At 42.5% G+C, this 20,635-nt stretch overlaps 1 protein-coding gene and 1 non-coding gene across 2 annotated transcripts in view; both read right to left on the bottom strand.

Moving 5' to 3' along the window:
• Positions 1 to 20,635, bottom strand: part of LOC147241955 (uncharacterized) — a 184,751-nt gene that overhangs the window by 89,848 nt on the left and 74,268 nt on the right. The gene's annotated exons all lie outside the window — the stretch shown is intronic.
• trnaa-cgc (transfer RNA alanine (anticodon CGC)) lies at positions 847 to 918 on the bottom strand. Its single transcript has one exon. It is a non-coding gene; the product is annotated as a tRNA-Ala (tRNA).

Here is a 20,635-nt window from a genome sequence, read left to right on the forward strand (position 1 = left end):
ACAAGACTGTGACACATCCAAACTTGACGACAGCACGTACTGAAAACAGCGAACAACTAAAAACTAACAGCAACAAGCAACAACAATGACCCAACACCAAACACGGGAAAACACAGACGTTAAATACAAGGAGGTAAACGGGGCACAGGTTGTGCAGTCAACCAGGTGAGACACATAAGGTAATCACAGGAGGGAGGACAGGAAGACAGCACATGACTACAAAATAAAACAGGAACTGACTTAACTAAAACCAGAGACACAAGGCAGGGATCGTGACAGTTTCCTTCTCTTGTATGTCAACAACTTTGGTCTTTAAACTCCTGACAAACTCACCACGTCACACATTTTGTGAATTCAGGACGTAAATAATAACATCATCATGTTTCAGGTTAGGTGGTGTCATGGCTCTGAGGTCGAGTGGCCTTCGAGCAACCGAATGGTCGCAGGTTCAACCCTCACTTCTTCCCTTGAACATGTTGAAGTGTCCCTGAGGAAGATACTGAGCAGTGTGAAGCACCTGCTCCTGCTGATGTCAGCAACAAACAAGGCAAGAGGATCAGGAGGAGGGATGAGCCGGACGCTCAGGTGAAACCAGTATCCAGTAGGGACTCAGCAGTCATGGAGAGACCGAGTAATGAACAAAGAACAATGAGTCATTGTCTGTGCTCAGGGAACAACATGACAACAGTATTTCTACAGAGGAGGGAAAGTCCTGGGCAGCCGACCAGTCACACACAAATACTTTGATATGCAACAGACTGGTTTCTCTTCTAGTAGTTTGTTATCAACTGTTGTCACATTTAGGGATCAATTTAGCTGACAAGATGAAGGCTCCAAAGGACCAGCTGGAGATGCCAAGGATTGAACCCAGGGCCTCATGCATGCGAAGCATGCGCTCTACCACTGAGCTACATCCCCTCTGGTAGAGTTCCTAAAATAATCTACAGATGCTAATATCAATTATTAATATTGATTGACAGCTCTAAACTGACCCTTCCTCACTATACAGTTGCAATCTGAGAGCTGGAATATTTAGAAATCCACAGATGCTCATAACAACTGGTTATACAGTATACAGTATGCAGTATACAGTAGAGAAGACTGTAGAAAGTAGCAGGTCCTCAGAGTACTAGAATAGTTGTACAGTGTTGACTGCTGGAAAATATTCATGATGTTCCTGTGTTTGTGCTGCTTTTCATCATTGAGACAACACACAACAGTCCTCCACAAACATTCACCAGACTGTTTCACTGAGGGTCTCAGGACCCTCATCCACTGTGGCCCAAGGGAGTGTGTCATTCAAGGAAGCAGCAGGTCCTCATCCGCCCCGGTCCACCCGACTGTGTCCCCTGAGACAGAAGACAGCTCACTTCTGGCAGAGGCAGTTAGTTTGAGGACCGTTGCTGATGTCATCAACTGATGTCGCCATCACAAAAGGTGACAGACAGGATGGTCATGGACATAAAACAGAGGCCTAAGAATGAGAAAGAATGGTTGTCCTGACTGAAGTTTAGCTTGAGCTTTTTAATTTTTTACTAAAGGAAGTCTTTTTTACAAGTAAGGGCAGGTGAACTTTCCACAAATATTCAAAATTAACTTTGACAACCAAAACATGAACCAAGACAACAAAATAGTGAATTTAGGACAGTAAAAATGAGATGAGATTAACAATCCTAGCAAAATAAGAACCTGATAAGAACATAATTTACTCTGTTGTAACTGGCAGGTGGCAGCACGGTGGTGCAGAGGTTTGCACTGTTGCCTCAACGCAAGAAGGTTCTGGGTTTGAGCCCCGGCTCCTGCTTTGTTCGACACTACTAAGTCACTGACTCCTGCAAGGAAAACTCTATAATCCTCCTCAGTGTATGTTAGTATTCCTCCAACCCTCCACCCATAATTTCAGATCTATCTATCTGTTCACTGATGTAGGAACTGAAAAACTTAGAGCTCAGATCCTTGGTTCCTTCCTCCACTGAGCAGAACAAACACAGAACAGAGAGCAGTTCCTCCTCCAGTTCTCAGAAAGTCTGAGGGCACCAAAAGAAAGGAGGGAAATGCAATCAATGCTGAATTCATTTACATTTCTATTATTTGATCAAAGATAGAACTTAATAAGCTGCCATCAACCTTGATGACCAACTCCTTCACTGTGTGGTTCAAAGTCAGTGGTTTCATCAGAGCTGTGAACTGAGCCTGTGTTCATTCACATATCAGTAGCAGGCTGACACTTCATCACACCAGTGGACAAACGTCAGCGTTCATCACACAGCAGCTCCTCTGATCAACAACAGAAGGAGCTCAAGTCTTCTGGAGGATGAGGACATCAGTCCCTCTACCTCTCACATGCTGAGCCAGCGCTCTACCATTTGAGCTGATTCTCTTTAATGTTGCACACCTGATAAAGAAGCTTCACCTTCAGGCTGCTGAGAGTTCAACAACTGAAACATTTCAAGAATTCCCTGGTCTTGTTAGAATGATTTGAGGGAAGAAAACCTTGAAACATGATGATGTCACTATTATGGCTATCATGCATAGAAACCTTTTTTTTTTTCTTCTGGGGTTTTGAGAGGTTCCGGTTAATGAATCAAAATTGAACCCGGACAAAAATGGAGGGTCACAGGGTCACGTGTTTTGTGTTCTCAGCAGATTTAATCTATACAGTGTGTGACATGTGGTGTGTTTGTCAGGAGTTTAAAGACCAAAGTTGTTGACATACAAGAGAAGTAAACGTGTCAAAGCTGGTTCATTTAATGAGTGAAACTGAAAATTAATAGAAGAGTGACAACAAAAATGGAGTCAAGAAGTTGTCTTCTTCACTACTCAGTCAAAACACACAGACACACACACAGAGTTTATCTTCGTGGGAAATTAAAAAAAAAAAGTTGGTCTGTGCTGACACAAAGATTAATTGTTGCATTTCAATCTTCTACAAATGTGTGTGTGAATGTGGTTCTTGTGGCCGAGTGGTGAAGGCGATGGACTAGAAATTTGTTGGGGTCTCCCTGCTCAGGTTGGAGTCCTGCCAACAACGTTAAACTGTTGAAAATTTCAAATTGACCCATTTTTCCACCACACTGTCCTTCATCACAGCATTTAACATCAGGACTGCTCCCAGATCATCTCCATGACCTCATCCCTGCACCAGAGTACCGCCCAAGTTCATCAAGGATGGCCAACATGAGCAGGTCTAGATTCACCTCCATCTTTGGAGGTTGTTGAATTTCCTCCTGAGGACCGTCAGGCTGTTTCCTTACTTTGCTGTGACACAACAGCAGACAGCAACAAGGACTGCTGGAGTGAACATGGTAAAATCACCATCTGGAGTCTGGACAAATATGCTGACGTGATCTTTGATGAGTTTAGAATCAGTCAGAGATCAAAGACTGAAGCAGGAGATCTATGCTCAGAACCCAGAGATCAAAGACAGAATTCAGAGATCAAAGACTCCTGGAGCTTTGCCTTCTCTGTCTTTGGACCTGGATGTTACTGAATGTTTTACTCCAACAGTAACTTGTGCCACATTGGACAGAGAAAATATAAAAATAAAAAGAACAAAATGAAAATCTCTAGAGGACTCAAGCCAGCATAGTCAAAGAAATTCCATTTTAGATTCACACACTTCTTCACACTGTCCACTACTGGTGTGTGTGAGTGTGCCTGGAGCCTTCAAACAGCCCTCCTCCTTCACCTCCCCAGGCTCCTTCAACTGTGCCTGAGCTGACCCTTGCTGGTTGCTGACCCCTGCTGGTGGCTGACCCTTACTGACCCTTGCTGGTTGCCGACCCTCGGTGGTTGCTGACCCTTGCTGGTGGCTGCCGAGCCTCAATGAAGTAGCTGCTGTGGTTGTAGCAGTTAACAGCACATTAAACAAATGCACGTTTGACCTCAGTTATATACAATATTTTCAGATAAAAGTTATATGGCAAGGCAAGGCAATTTTATTTGTAGAGCCCGTTTTCACCACCAGTTTGTCTCAAAGGGCTTCACATGGCATCATAACAACATCCTCTGTCCTTAGACCCTCACATCGACTGAGGAAAAACTCCATAGAAAACCCTTTTAACAGGGAAAAATCTGAGAAACCTCAGGGTGAGCAACAGAGGAGGATCCCTCACCCAGGACGGACAGACGTGCAGTAGATGTTGTTACAGACAAGAAAACAGTTTACAATACAAAATGTGGGAAACATGGAAATGTTAATAACAGTTGAAGAAGGAAGCTTCTGGAAGGGGAGGCAGGGAGAGCAAGACAGCTTGATGGGGGACTGGATGGTAGACTGGTTCATGGAAGTGGAGCGCAGGCCAGTGTAAGAGCAGGGATAAAAGGGGGTGGGGGGGGGGGGCGAAGCAGGAGGTGTTTGGAGCAGAGAGAGATTGAGCTCTGGTGGATCTGTGGAAACACAGAGAGACTGAGAGACACCAAGGCCAAAATACAAAGTACAACAAGTAGAGGGGAGAGGAGAGGAGAGGAGAGGAGGGGAGAGGAGAGGAGAGGAGAGGAGAGGAGAGGGCTCCATGTAACCTGATGTGTCCCCCAGCAGTCTAAGCCTGTAGCAGCATAGCTATCAATGGTTCAGAGCTACCTGAAACAGTCCTAACTGAAGGCTCTGTCATAAAGGAAGGTCTTAAGCCTGGACTTCAACGTAGTCAGAGTGTCTGCCTCTCTGACCCATGGAGAGAGCTGGTTCCACAGTGGAGGAGCCCAGTAACTTAAGGCTCTACCTCCCAGTCTGTTTTTTGAGATACTGGGAATCACTAAAAGACCTGCATTCTGGGAGCAGAGTGCTCTGGTAGGACAGCAGGGACTGAGTTCTTTCAAATAGGATGGGGATTGTTAATATGTTTGTTCATCTGGTTCATTTGGCAGCCTAACACTTTCTTGCTGTCAGTGATATTGCTAATGCAAATTACTTGGCAAATAGCAGAAAATGTCCAGTAAGGGGTGATGAGCAGTGTTTGATTTGAAGACTTGATGTTAAAACTGTTCTCCCATTCACTTGAATCACAAATTTGAATCTAAATGAATCTATATTGAATAATGACTGTAGTAGCAGTTCTGTGCTATGTCATGTCTGTAGCTACAATATCTAACTGTGAGCCATGGAAGCTCTGTGCCATAGCTTAAGTTGCCAGTCTGACTGTTGATTCATTTACTGCAGGGATCATACCATTAGGTGGACCCAACCATTTTACATCTGCTATTTTAAGGTGAAGAGTTGGTTACCTCATGTAGCTCTGAGGATTCTGAATCCATTGTTCTTTTTTGATTACCGCATTATCAAAGTGTAAAATGTAGTCTGTCACCAACCTGTTTGCATAAATAAATACATGCACCTTCAGGATAACGTTGTTGAAAGTATTTTCATTTTATCATGAGCCTTATACTTTGTTTGGTTGGTTGTTGTTGTTTTTTGCATTGTAATGCACAGTGAATCTTTAGTCAGACCTGTTAACACACTCCCAGGCTTCGTCTGTAGCCAGAAGATAGCAGGGCCCATTGCCTCAAGATGCTCTCTTAATGCAGCATTCCCTTGCAGATCAGTGAGCTCTAAAATGAACCAAATTTTGAGACATGCCCCAGACTCTGGCTCAAAAGGTGAGGGGAGCTCATGAAGCCATTGTCCCCTGCATTGGTGCGGGCACTCGGGTGCAAGAGGTCAATGGGCCCCAGAGAGTAACTTGACATCCCGCAAAGATATAAAAACTAGAAATGTGTGTGTGTGTGTGTGTGTGTTTAGGACATGGTGGGGTCCAGAATCTGACAGTAAAGTCCAAGTGTGGGGCTCAATTTTTTTTTTCAGGTCCAAAATCCTGCACCCAACAAAAATAATGTCTAAATTTAGTGGGGAAAGGGTCGAAATGAGTCCTGTAATGTTTTCAAGGTTGACTCCATGGACTTTTACTGACAAGCGTGTAGGGTTGTTTCTTCCTGTAAGTGTAAATCAGAGGTGCCATTCTGGTGCTAACGACACTGATTAGCTGCTAACACAGCTAATATCAAGGTAAAAGAACCAATTATCAAATAAAACGGCTTACAATCAGCGCTGAATAATGGTTAAAGGTAGGTTTATATATCCATAATAGGCATTCTTTATTGGAGCCTTAACTTTACAGTAGATGACCACTAATACAGCATCGAACCCAGCAATATTATGATTGAAGTTCAATTTGAAGGTTCCATTTAGATCTATATGTTCCTATCATTCTACGTCAGAGTGAATGAATTAAATAGCATTATAGGTTTAAATAGAAACTTAAAAATAGACTTTGTGTTTGTGTGTGTGTTTATGGCAAGGCAAGGCAATTTTATTTGTAGAGCCCGTTTTCACCACCAGTTTGTCTCAAAGGGCTTCACATGGCATCATAACAACATCCTCTGCCCTTAGACCCTCACATCGACTGAGGAAAAACTCCATAGAAAACCCTTTTAACAGGGAAAAATCTGAGAAACCTCAGGGTGAGCAACAGAGGAGGATCCCTCACCCAGGACGGACAGACGTGCAGTAGATGTTGTTACAGACAAGAAAAGAGTTTACAATACAAAATGTGGGAAACATGGAAATGTTAATAACAGTTGAAGAAGGAAGCTTCTGGAAGGGGAGGCAGGGAGAGCAAGCCAGCTTGATGGGGGACTGGATGGCAGACTGGTTCATGGAAGGGGAGCACAGGCCGGGAATAAAAGGGTGAGGGGGGGGGGGGGGGGGGCGAAGCAGGCGGCGGTCGGAGCTTGGAAAGGTGTTTGTTTTATTTTTATATATATATGCATTTATATATATATATATGTGTATATATGTATGTGTGTATATATATATATATATATATATACACACATACATATATATATATATATATATATATATATATATATATATACATACATACATAAATATATACACACACACACACAAAAGCAAGCACCATGTATTATAAAACTAAACGACAGATGCACAACTTTACTAGCTTCAACCTGGGTAACAAAGATAGGTGTTGTTACCCCTGGGTGGAGCATGAGGGCTCCCTCAGCAGTGAGGTTTTTGCCAATCTGCAGTGCAAACACTTTGAGTCGGCCCTAGGGGCCAACCCAGATATTTAAAAAAATCATAGTCTGGAGTGATGGCTGCGGCGATCAAACCGGCGTACATAGATCTGGCCATGAAGCATGGTGTCACCATAGAACAAAGGTTTCTGGTTGCAGGACACACACCAATGGAGTGTGACTCCATGCATAGCCTCATTGAACATGACTACATTGACATCTTCCAGACTGCACGTCTGCAACCATCCCCACACAAGGCCACCCAGCTATTCCACAATGACTTCATGAAGTTATCTGGGGCCTCTGTCACCGACATTCAACCAGAAATAAAAGTTGGCGACCCCACAGTCCATGACCTTCTGGCTCTCAAGTACCTGGCAGATGGTCGAATCTGGTAAAAGTTGGATTTTGAGTCTGACTGGGAGGACCTGCCTCCGCGACTCAGCATCCCCAAAGAACCGTTCCACTGGGTCCCACTCTTTCTTGCCCAACTGCAAATTACTCTCAGGAAATTCAAAGACTTGCAGGCAATGAAACCAGGAGTACCAAGAGTGGCCCACCAGTACTAAGACAACCTCCCTCATCGGTAGGCAGTGTGAAAACAAGTCCACACAGCACCTGAGCGGGACTTTGGTTAAGGTTAGACAAGCGCAACAACCTGGTTAAGGTTAGACATTTAACACAACTTGCTTAAAGTTACAAAAGTAACACAACTTGGTTATGTTTAGGAGAGTAAACTAACGTCAGTTATTTTATCGTTGTATTTATATGGAAGAGAAAAATTGCCTCAGTCAAGACATATTCTGCCTAAGTCACTTTTATTTGTTATGCAATCAATGTTGTGTGTCACTTTTTTTGGAAACTTGTTGACACATCTGGTTGAACTTTCTGTTACAGTATCAATGAATAATACCAATGTGCTTGCTCAAAAAAGTGCTTTTTCTTGTTTTCTGAAAACGTTCAAATATGACTTGGGCAACTATGCTATTAGGCGAATGATATCTATATAGACTGTACAAGTGCATGAGAGATGCTCACCTTAAGCTAAACATTTAGCCGTGCATATGCTAACTACACTGATTAGCTGCTAAGCTTGGCTAAGAGTCAGATACAACAATTAATGAAATAAAATTCATAAATAAAACCAGTAATTATTGACAAGATGAGAACGCATTACAGGATATCTTGTTGGCTGACACTCAAAAAGTAATTACAACAAAAACGCTGTCTTAAAGTATTTCAACTTCATTTAAATTTGCCATGTTCTGCTATGACTGAAGTTCAATGGGAAGGTCCCATTTAGCTCAATATGTTCCTATCATTCTAAGTCAGTGTGAATGAATAGGATAACATTCTGGGTTTTAATGGAAACTTTCACATAGACTTTGTGTTTATTCACTTAGTGGAATAAAGCAACACAACACATAGCCTGGAAAACTTTACTGCCACAAATAACTTCAAACTTTCTGCACTGAGGAGGACTGAGGAGAGCCATGTATTCTGCCTTTCACATCTGTTAACAGGCCTTTAATGTGATTGTCAAACTTGGGAGGGAAGTGCTTGTGTCTCCAGGAGGAAACGCGCCAACCTTGAAGTCTGGGGTCTAAGGGGTGTGAGGGCAGTCATCACTGAATGACTGAGGTGACTGAAGAACACTGGATTCATTCTGCATTGATTGGTCTTTGATGATAACTGACCAGAATGACAAGGCTGCTGAAGATGACAGGCTGAGATGACGGGTTTCACTTTGACTCGGTTTATAAAGACCCTTATAACCACGACCCTCAGTAAACCAAAGGAGTTTAACTAACATCCATCCAGGAGGACAAAGAAGGAAAAGCTCCGAAGAAGAACCTCTTGAGAAACTCTATAAAGAGGGTATAGACATGGAGAAAAGTCACCAAGAACATTTTAGAAGAACGTTCTATCGGGAAATTGAGGCGTACAGGAGGAAAGCTTTCATGATGGAGGAGGCCAAGATGGAGAAAAAGAGAGGAGCCTTTTCAAAAGAATTTGAAGAAAAAAACAAGACCGTCAAGAACCTAAAGATTATGAAAAAGGAGATGTTTATGATGGCGCGGACCTATCTTACAGAAGGCGCAGCAATCAAAGAGGCACTGGACGCTTTCGAACGGGAGCACGAAGATATTGCTGAAAAACACAGAAAGGAAGAGTGCAGGAGGAGAGCTTTCATGGTGGAGAAGGCCAAGATGGCAAGCAAGAGGGCAGCCTTTTTGAAGCAAGTTGAAGCATACAAAAAGACAGTGGAGAAGCACGAGACCCTAAAATATGAGATGGTGATGATGAGGAAGGCCCATCTTAGAGCAAGGGAAGAAATTACAAAGGAACCTGAGGCTTTGAAACTGGAACAAGAGGGCCGACATACCCCACAAATGGAGGCAATGGAATATCAAGCCTCAAATGAAGACAAGGAAGAACAGGAAAGCAAAGCCTTCAATAATGACAGCGCAAAGGGAGATGAAGCCCTCAACAAAAACAGGGAAAAGAAGGAACATGAAGCCTTCAGTTTACAAGTGAGAAAGGAACTTGATGCCCTCAAGAAAAATGTGGCAAATGAACGTAAAGCCTTCAACAACAAAATAACAAAGGAGCGTGACAGCTTTGATAGAAACATGTTGAAGGCACAAAAAACCCTCAGTAAAGACCTGGAAAAGAAAGAACAAAACTTCAAGAAAGACATGGAAAAGGAACACCAAGCCTTCCATAAAAAGAGGGCGAAGACACTCAGCACATTCAGTAAAGACACTGAAAAGGAACATCAAGCCTTCAAAAAAGAAATGTCGGACAAATTAAAATCCTTCAGAAAAGATATGGAAAGTAAACAAAAAGCCTTCATTAATCGGACCAAGGCAGAAAACACAAAGGAGCTGCCAAAATTCAATAAATACATGGAAAAGGCAGAACAAGCCTTCAATAGAGAAATGGCAAGGAAACAACAATCCTTCAACACATACATGACAAATAAAAAACAAACATTCCAGCAAGACTTGGAAAAGGAACAACAAAACTTCAGCAATGACATGGCAAAGAAACAACAAGCCTTCGACAATGACATTGCCGAGACAAAAAAGGCCTTCCATGAAGAAATGAGAGAAAAACAACAAGCCTTCGAAAATCACATTGAGGACAGAGAAAGCGCTTTGAATAATCAAACTGCAGAGAAACGACGAGCCTTCGATCAAAACGTGGCAAAGAAACAACGAGTCTTCAAGAATCACACTGCAGAGAAATAACAAGCCTTCAAGAAAAGAAACAGGCCTTCGATGACGGCATGGCACAAAAACAACCATACTTCAACAAAGAAGTGGCAAGGAAATAACAAGCAATAACAACGATGATATGGCCAAAGAAAAACATGGCTGCAATAGAGATACGACACAAAGGAAGCTGTGGTGGAAGTGGTGGTTCTCCTGCTCCGTCTGTCTCTTCCTCAAAGCTAAAATCTCTAAAAATCTTTATCAGAATGGGAGAGGGGTCTCGATTTGAGCATTTTCACAATTGTTTAGAACGCTACAGGAGTTGGAAGAACAGGGCCAAGAAAAAAGGCATGGCTCAAGTGGTGGGTTCATGTATTATAAATGAAAGGGCAGTTTGTGTCTTTTTTACTTTGTAAACCAAGTACCACCTCAGAAAAAAGAAGGCCAAGATGTCCAAGTACCTCCACTATGACCAAAGTTAAAGAGGAAATGATAAGAGATGGAGACTGGCCTGGAATGTGACCCAGCACCAGAGGACCGGGCCCAGCTGTGGGGAGAGTTGCCTTCAGTTCCCTGAAGGATATTATCAAGTGGGTGAAGTGAGATTTACTGCCTTAGATTTCCCCACTGAGGGACAAATACAGTGTTATCTTAAAGAAAATCATTGTGATAATCATTTAATAATCTGTAACAGGACAGCATGCTCCATCATTCTCCCTCATTAAAGACAATGAACAATTTATATAAAGTATATGGAAATATATATATCCATCTACACACACGCACACACACACACACACACACACACACACACACACACACACACATATGTGGCATGCCACTGTTAAGTCATAGTTTTTAGTTTTTGTACAGTTTTTGTGAGTGGGGTTTTGTTTTGTAAGAGGATGCATACTTGTAAAAAGACATCACAAATTTTTTTTAAGGAAAATCGTGTTCCTGTCTTTATTCTTTGTAAATTACAATGTCAACTGAAACAAGATGTTTTTTTGTTTTTTTTAAGTTGAATCAAAGTATAATTTTTGTCAAATTCCAACGCCACAGCTGTACAGCAGTTTTGATGATGTGGAAACATTTAAAAGTTGCAGAAAGTTTGAAGTTATTTGTGGCAGTAAAGTTTTCCTGGCTATGTGTTGTGTTGCTTTGTTCCACTAAGTGAATAAACACAAAGTCTATGTTAAAGTTTCCATTAAAACCCAGAATGTTATCCTATTCATTCACACTGACTTAGAAGGATAGGAACATATTGAGCTAAATGGGACCTTCCCATTGAACTTCAGTCATAGCAGAACATGGCAAATTTAAATGAAGTTGAAATACTTTAAGACAGCGTTTTTGTTGTAATTACTTTTTGATGTCAGTCAGTTTGATCTTGTCAATAATTACTGGTTTTATTCATGAATTTTATTTCATTAATTGTTGTATCTGACTCTTAGCCTAGCTTAGCAGCTAATCAGTGTAGTTAGCATATACACAGCTAAATGTTTAGCTTAAGGTTAGCATCTCTAAGGCGCTCACAGAAAAAATATGGGTTAAATGGTGTATTACTGATCATCTATTGTGAAATTTCGGCTTTTAAAATATTCTGGATATTGTTGCTGTCTTTACAATAAACCTACATTTAAGCATTATTTAGTACCGGACCAGTCTTTTATCATTGTCTTATTTTTTGGACCAGTTTAAAACTAATGTGCCTGAAGACCAGTCCTTTTCTGAAGCTGGCAGTTTAGTCACCTCAAATAAGAGACATCCTAAAATCCTGACAATTTCCTTTCCTCTTGTATGTGTTGTCTTGCTTTGTTTGAATTAATAATGAATTAGAAGGCGATGAGAAAACTCAAATTAACATGGACAATTGCTATGGAGTATTTTTCATCTAATATGTAGAGAAATGATTTATCTCTGGAAGGAACCAGTTTTGTCAAGTCAGAGAGGAACACAGCAGAAAATGGGGTTGTAATAAGTTGCACTGGAACATCGAACTTAAAAAATCTTTGGAATGATAAAACATAAGCAGAGAGGGAATTTCATCCACTTGGCAAGAACATTCGTCAGCCTGTCAGTTGCAGACTTGCTCATGTGTGTAGTTTTGCAAAAGAGCTGTGCTGTAGGTCACTAAACTGCTAACATATTAGCCACTAACGTTAGCTGTGGCTGCACTTGCGACTGGGTGCTTTGCGTTGATGTGGTCGACTAAACTTGAACTGCATCGGTGGAAACTGCGTCATACAAGGAAGGCATAGCTCTTGTAGATAAATTTATTCATATATTTGCTTGAACTGTAGATCAATCCATACATATATAGACAGAAGATTCTGCAAAATAACACGAAGATCAAAAATACGCACTTGCACGCAGAAGCGATCACGTAAGCACCTCCTTGTAACACATAAAACTGGAGAGATAGTGAGATCGTTGGACTTCTTGCCCCAACGCCAGGGGCGACGCATCTGCGTATGCTGACTCCAGGATAGGGGAAGACCATCTCCAGAGCTCTGTATTCTTTCCTGTTAATCTGAATAAATTCTTTTGAACCAACTAGAAGGTGTCCTCTTCCGATTTTGAACAGCGCAATATGGACTCTGTGGGTCCTTCTGATTGATTAAAGATGACTTGTTGAAAAATTCCTACAGAAGACAAGGGGCCTCACATTTCCTCGGATTCAAACACGGACCAGAGGCAAAGCAGAAAGATTGAATATTTTGGAGCGCCAAAAGAATTTGATCTTTGACTCTTAATAGTAGTGCTTTCGTCTGCTAGCTGGGAGATTTTAATGTCTCTGTCAAGGATGGGAATACCCTTCAAATGCACGTCGTTAAGGACAGAGATGGACATGAGATCTATTATGAAGAGGAGAAGAAAGGCAGGGGTGGGGCGTCCCTGTCTTGCACCTCGAAGCTTATCAGGTCTTCTGGAGGTGTTCCCATGAATGATCACCAGCTGGTCATGTTTTCCTAAAACATTTTAACAGCTGAGACAAAGATAAGACCAAAACCCAAAACCTCGAAGGAAGCAAATAGAAAATTCTGTTCTACTGTGTCCAAGGCTTTGCAGAAGTCTAGAATTAAAATAAACGCGTGTGAGTGGATGAAGTCTGCATCGTCAGTAGATCCAGCACAGGCCTTATGTTGCAGCTGATATGAGGACCTCTCATGAAACCTGCTTGTGTTTCATTAGCGAGACGTCGTTAGCTTGTTTTGAGCCTGTTAGCATAAACTAAGGCAAGTCACTTGTATTCAGTCGTGAATAAACGTACTGGGCGCCAGTTATCTGTCAGAGAGGAGTCTTTCCCAGGTTTAGGAATGAAGGAATTTACTCCTTGCTTCATTGTAGGCACCATTTCTTCTTTCTCAAGGCATTCATGGAAAAGACAAAATATAGGTTTCCTCTAACAGGATCCAAAAAAACACCGACAGGAAGGCCGTCTACACCTGGAGGTTTGCTCTTCTTCCTATTTCATAGCACTGCTTATTTCAGAGGACCAGCATCACCTTGCAGTGACAGGGCAGGGCCAGACCCTGAACAGTGTCTGACACTAGGTGGAGTGGCAGAGCTTAAACAAAGGAAATTCTATAACTATTAGAGAGTTCTAGTTTGCTAACGCTGTAGAGATGGATGATACCAAGCATGAGGCAGCTGCCCTCTGAACTGAACTCTAAACTTTGGAGACTGTTTGAAGTCTTCTATCCCTATAACGCAAAACAATCTTCAGATGTGGAGGGTTGACAAAATGATATAACATTATGATATGGACACAAAGGACAAGAAAGCAATAAAAAAAAACCTTGGCTGATGTGTCTATGGATCTTTTTGATCCTTGGCTTGTTTGATCTCTGTGTTCTGTCTTTGATTTCTTCGATTCATAAATTCTGTGCTTTGATCTCTTTTTTCTGTCTTGGATCTCTGACTTACAAACACTTATTAAAGAACTCTCCATGAGTATAGTAGTGCAGACTATTGAAGGTGACTTTAACAACTTCTGTTGTGTCTCAACAAAGAAGCAAACCTCACAGTTAAACGGAGTGCTGCTGAAATCTCAACCCAACGTGTCGAGAAGTCAAGGAGGAAATTCAACCAACCTACAATGATGGAGAGGAATCCAGACCTGCACCTTGATGACCATGGGCGGTACTATGGTGCAGGGGATGAGGTCATGCAGATGATCTGGGAGCCAGTCCTGGATGTTCCTGATGATGGACAGCATGGTGGTGAAGTGGATCATGCTGAGAGAAGCCCTGCTCCAGCCACCGACATGCATGAGGGATTGTACGCCATCTTTGATGAATTTTGGCGGTACTATGGTGCAGGGGATGAGGTCATGCAGATGATCTGGGAGCCAGTCCTGGATGTTCCTGATGATGGACAGCATGGTGGTGAAATGGATCATGCTGAGAGAAACCCTGCTCCAGCCACCGACATGCATGAGGGCTTGTACGCCATCTTTGATGAATTTCGGCGGTACTATGGCGCAGGGAATGAGGTCATGCAGATGATCTGGGAGCAGTCCTGAATGTTCAATGCAGTCATGATAGACAGTCGGGTGTCAAAATGGATCATCCCTACAGCAACACTGCTCCAGCCAGCGACACGTATATGGGCTTGGAACATCATGGTCAGCCAGGAGGCCAGTCCTCCCTCATGACTTACAGGGGCCACAGGAACCGCAGCTGTGAGTATCAGCAGTACTGTGGAGAACCTGGTCCCTACACCGGCTGTGACCATCAGCAGTACTGTGGAGAACCTGGTCCCTACACCAGCTCTGACCATCAGCAGTACTGTGGAGAACCTGGTCCCTACACCAGCTCTGAACATCAGAAGTACTGTGGAGAACCTGGTCCCTCCACCAGCTCTGACCCTCAGCAGTACTGTGGAGAACCTGGTCCCTACACCAGCTCTGACCATCAGCAGTACTGTGGAGAACTGGGTCCCTACTTCAGTTATGAGCATCAGCAGTTCTGTGGAGAACCTGGTCCCTCCTCAAACTCCTATCATGAATGGATGGATCCTGACTTCTACTACACTGATGTTGGGGAGTACTACGAGGACATGGATCCCCACAGCTCCACTGACACTGAGCAGTAGAACACCTGCTGGTCCAACTGTGTCAGCACCATCTTCTCTGTGTGGACCAAGTTTATGTTTGTGAAGAGAGGCTTCATCCAACAGCCCACCATGAATTACACTGCTTCAGTGATATTATCTGAATGAATATGAAATAAATTTGACATCTTTTTGAACCCTTATTCCATGTGTGTGTGTGTGTGTGTGTGTGTGTGTGTGTGAGAGAGAGAGAGAGAGAGAGAGAGAGATTTAAAAAAAAGACACTAATCATCATTTGTTTTTCCTGAATATCCTGGAATGTGTGGTGAGGAGACAACTTGGGCACAAGGATCCAATGCATGGGCCGAGGCTCAAACCCAGAACCTTCCTGCTGTGAGGCCACAGTGCTCACCACTGCACCAATTTTGTCCTCAGAGTTTTCAACTAGTTTGAAATGTTTTTTCAAGAGGATTATTTGGGATGTGTACATTTTCAGAATGTGCTTGTACTATTTTGGACCACACTAACACAAAGAAAACAATGTCAAGTTGTCGTTATTTTCGTTATTATTCCATGATTTTACCAGTCAAGCCCACTTGGGAATCGATGTTCCTCCATGTGGCCCCTGAGATGAATGAGTTTGACACCACTTCGGTTGCAGTGGGGGCTGTGCTTGCTACAGGCCCAGCACAGGTGGGACAACATGTCTCCTTGCCCTGCCCAAACCTGCACATGGCCGCTATTTGTCCGAAATGCGCACAAGAAAGTTTTCAAATGACTCACCTCTGAATTTATCTTCCCGTCAATGAGAGGAAGGCACTGCCTCTGTTTTCTCGGTGGTGGGGAGTAGTAAAGGGGCGCCTGTGGTTTCATGAAGCTGAGGTGTCCAGGAGCTGCAGCTTCATGACGGTCACTTCCAGTGTTAGAGCCATTTTTTATGTTTTGATGGAAAATGTATATTTATATAATTAGATTTTAAATTCAGAATTAATACTTTTCCAGAATTTAAGTTAATATAGGAATATAAGAATTATTATATGCATCTTTAGTGATAATAGGAATTTATTTTAGAAATATAGCGTTTTACCTAGATACTAGTTACTCTGGTGCACTTTGATTGGCTGTTGGTTTAATATAAAACCGTCAGGACGCATGAAGATTCCAGAACAGAAGCCGCGAGCCATAGGAGCATCACAGTCTTTTGACCGGCACATTTCGTCACGTTACAGAGACAATTATTTAGAAGTTAGGGATTCATTTTTTGTTTTGTATGGTTTTAAGTTTCAGTAAAGAAAGACATCAAACTCAAGATTTGGATTCAAGACTTGTTATTTCTGTGGTGTGTCGCGTCCGAAAGTACTTCGAGGTTCAAGGCAAGTGAGTCACCTGCACTCACATCCAGGTTTCATTCAGGCTGAGTACCGCCAGTCTTTATTTACCCTTTGAGGAGGGTCAGGCTGGGATGGCCCACCGGCCGTCAGCTGCCCACGTGGAGGCTCAATCCTACTTTAAGGTTTCAGTGCCTCTGAGGTTTCTAACAGAATTACAGCTGTAAGTCTGGTTTGTTATCACTACTGTGGATGTCCTGCCTCTGATTGGGTTAAAGGCCAAACATAGTTCAGGATAATGGGGGAGCACCTGAGGTGGCCACTCAGATTCAGGTGATGGCCGGTGCCACCTGGGGCCACTCTCTGGCCACAACCCTGGTGAGATCAGACATGACGTTTAGGGGACTATAGGCAGATTTACCACTAAAACTTTTATGAAATCCGTGTACCACAGCTGCGACCGTCACAACAGCTATTTGACTCATATACTTGTCAAGCTAGCTTTATTAGCATGACTGCTTCACATTAAAGTTAATATGTCTGTCTTGCATGTTTGAATAAGCCTTTTCTGTGTTCAGGAGAAGAGGGGTCAGAAGATGAGGTCAGCATTTCATCCCAGTACGAATGTAATTCCACATACCAAGTCCAAAACCAGGGTGGGTCTGCAATAGGTGTGCCTGAATAATTCAAGCAGAATGATTTTTACCACTTCCATTTAAGATGAGTCACAAATGCCAAATACTGGATTATTTTATAAAGTAAGAAAATCGCTCTTCTGGGCAGGGCAATTTTATTTGTATAGCCTGTTTTTACGAACAGTGTGTCTTAAAGGGCCGTACTGACAGTTTTTGTCTTGTATGATTTAATAAAGTTCTTTTTGTGTCTAGATGTCAGTATGCCAAGAGAAGAGGGGTCAGAAGATGAGGTCCGCATTTCATCCCTCCAAGAATGTACGTCCACATCACAAGAGCAGAAACAAAGTGTATCTGCAAAAAAAAGGGGTAATCTTTGGGGCTTGGATTCTCTCTTGGGCTATTGCCTTTTACCTTGCTTTTAAAGCAAGGCATAGCATAGGCAACCTATTCCACAAAGAGCCAGGGTGGCTGCAGGTTTTTGTTCCAACCAACTAAAGCCGGGTTCAGACGACACAATTTAAGGCAGATTTTGACACAATTTTGTCGTGGCAGGCACATATCCAGCGTTGTGCCCGATTATCAGTGTCTGGAACGACAAACTGGAGTGTAGTGTGTTATAATTAATGACCAGTGATTTTGCGTGTACGACACGTTACGACACTGTACGAAGCCGAGATGGAAAGTCTAGCATGTTAGATTTTCTTTTATTCCTTTGCATAGTCTGACATCTCCGACGACGTGAACCTTGATGTCGACGAAGAGGATGACAGAGTGCTCTGATGTGTTGTTTACACCCAGCGAACATGTGCTTCATGTGCGCAACATGTCTTTTTATTTAGGTTGTATCAATTTTCTGGATATTAATTTGCTTTTCAGTTATTATGAATGTAGCCTAATGTTTACAATGTAGTTTCTATGATCACTGCACTGCCACTGTCTATGTTTTGTAAATGAGTTATAAATAAAGCTGAAAAAAGCTTCATGTGTGCAATATAAGTTAACATTGAGATTTACGCATCCATTAATATCCCCCACGTTCTCTGTGAAGGACGGGCAGGCAGTCTGTTCTCTTCAATGGCTGCACCATCATTTTTTCTTCCTTTTAATTTTCATGTCTGGACAAAGGATCGCGATCACACACAACGCTACATTATCCCCGATTGACAGTTTGTTGTGACGCCTCCCTGACGGCCTATGAACTCATACGGGGTCGTGATTGGGCACGGTTTGAACAGTTTGGTGATCAAAATTTCAAATAGCAATGGAATATGTACAAATACCTGCCTTATAATGTTCAAAAGCATTTATTTTTGACAAAGACTGGAAGCTGAATTTGCACAATCAGTGGCATGTTGTCTGGCCTGTTTTGTCTTTTCACAGTTAGTGGATCTAGTGTTGTCAAGTTCACCAAAGCGTCGTTCTTTTTTTGCCCACTTAGGTAAGCAAGCTGCTGTAAAACGTTGTTGGAAATCGGAGGAAACTGCTGCAGTCGAAAAACACCTGAAGAGGTTCTTGGTGAGGCAAATTGTTCCAGGTAAAGCGAACTGTGAGCACTGCAGTTCTGCAGAACCTCAAGTGCTTCTACACAGAGACTGGAAAGCATCAAATATTTCATCAAACATAGAAAAACTGCCTTGAGATGAAAATTAGAATGAAAGCAGTTGACTGATCAGAAGTATGGACACACATTTTCTGTTTGCCCTCTGTTTCCCCCTCTCTCTGTCTTCTATTCACCTAATAAATTTCTTAAAGTATCTCGGCACAAGAACTGCATAAAACCCCAATTAAAAAAACACAGTTGTACAGTGAGTGATCTGATGTCACATTAACATTTGCAGCCTGTTGTTTATTAAGAATTGGCTAAATTACTCAAATCGTATCTGTCTCAACTAACACAAAATGAAAAATTCATTCATTAGTTTTATTGTAAGTTGGCTGGCTTTCCTTGTGTTTCGACATAAGCTTAATGCACAACATCCTCAAATACTTCTTTGTTCAAAGCAGAAATGTGCAGTAGTTTGAAGTAGCTGCTGTGGTTGTAGCAGTTAACAGCACATTAAACAAATGCACGTTTGACCTCAGTTATATACAATATTTTCAGATAAAAGTTATATGGCAAGGCAAGGCAATTTTATTTGTAGAGCCCGTTTTCACCACCAGTTTGTCTCAAAGGGCTTCACATGGCATCATAACAACATCCTCTGTCCTTAGACCCTCACATCGACTGAGGAAAAACTCCATAGAAAACCCTTTTTTAACAGGGAAAAATCTGAGAAACCTCAGGGTGAGAAACAGAGGAGGATCCCTCACCCAGGACGGACAGACGTGCAGTAGATGTTGTTACAGACAAGAAAAGAGTTTACAATACAAAATGTGGGAAACATGGAAATGTTAATAACAGTTGAAGAAGGAAGCTTCTGGAAGGGGAGGCAGGGAGAGCAAGACAGCTTGATGGGGGACTGGATGGTAGACTGGTTCATGGAAGTGGAGCGCAGGCCAGTGTAAGAGCAGGGATAAAAGGGGGTGGGGGTGGGGCGAAGCAGGAGGTGTTTGGAGCAGAGAGATGGAGCTCTGGTGGATCTGTGGAAACACAGAGAGACTGAGAGACACCAAGGCCAAAATACAAAGTGCAACAAGTAGAGGGGAGAGGAGAGGAGAGGAGAGGAGAGGAGAGGAGGGGAGAGGAGAGGAGAGGAGAGGAGAGGAGAGGAGAGGAGAGGGCTCCATGTAACCTGATGTGTCCCCCAGCAGTCTAAGCCTGTAGCAGCATAGCTATCAATGGTTCAGAGCTACCTGAACCAGTCCTAACTGAAGGCTCTGTCATAAAGGAAGGTCTTAAGCCTGGATTTCAACGTAGTCAGAGTGTCTGCCTCTCTGACCCATGGAGAGAGCTGGTTCCACAGTGGAGGAGCCCAGTAACTTAAGGCTCTACCTCCCAGTCTGTTTTTTGAGATACTGGGAATCACTAAAAGACCTGCATTCTGGGAGCAGAGTGCTCTGGTAGGACAGCAGGGACTGAGTTCTTTCAAATAAGATGGGGATTGTTAATATGTTTGTTCATCTGGTTCATTTGGCAGCCTAACACTTTCTTGCTGTCAGTGATATTGCTAATGCAAATTACTTGGCAAATAGCAGAAAATGTCCAGTAAGGGGTGATGAGCAGTGTTTGATTTGAAGACTTGATGTTAAAACTGTTCTCCCATTCACTTGAATCACATATTTGAATCTACATGAATCTATATTGAATAATGACTGTAGTAGCAGTTCTGTGCTATGTCATGTCTGTAGCTACAATATCTAACTGTGAGCCATGGCAGCTCTGTGCCATAGCTTAAGTTGCCAGTCTGACTGTTGATTCATT

Source organism: Aulostomus chinensis, chromosome 21 (assembly GCF_037954235.1).
Source record: "Aulostomus chinensis isolate RoL2024-O1b breed Wild chromosome 21, RoL_Achi_v1.0, whole genome shotgun sequence".
Lineage (NCBI taxonomy): Eukaryota > Metazoa > Chordata > Actinopteri > Syngnathiformes > Aulostomidae > Aulostomus > Aulostomus chinensis.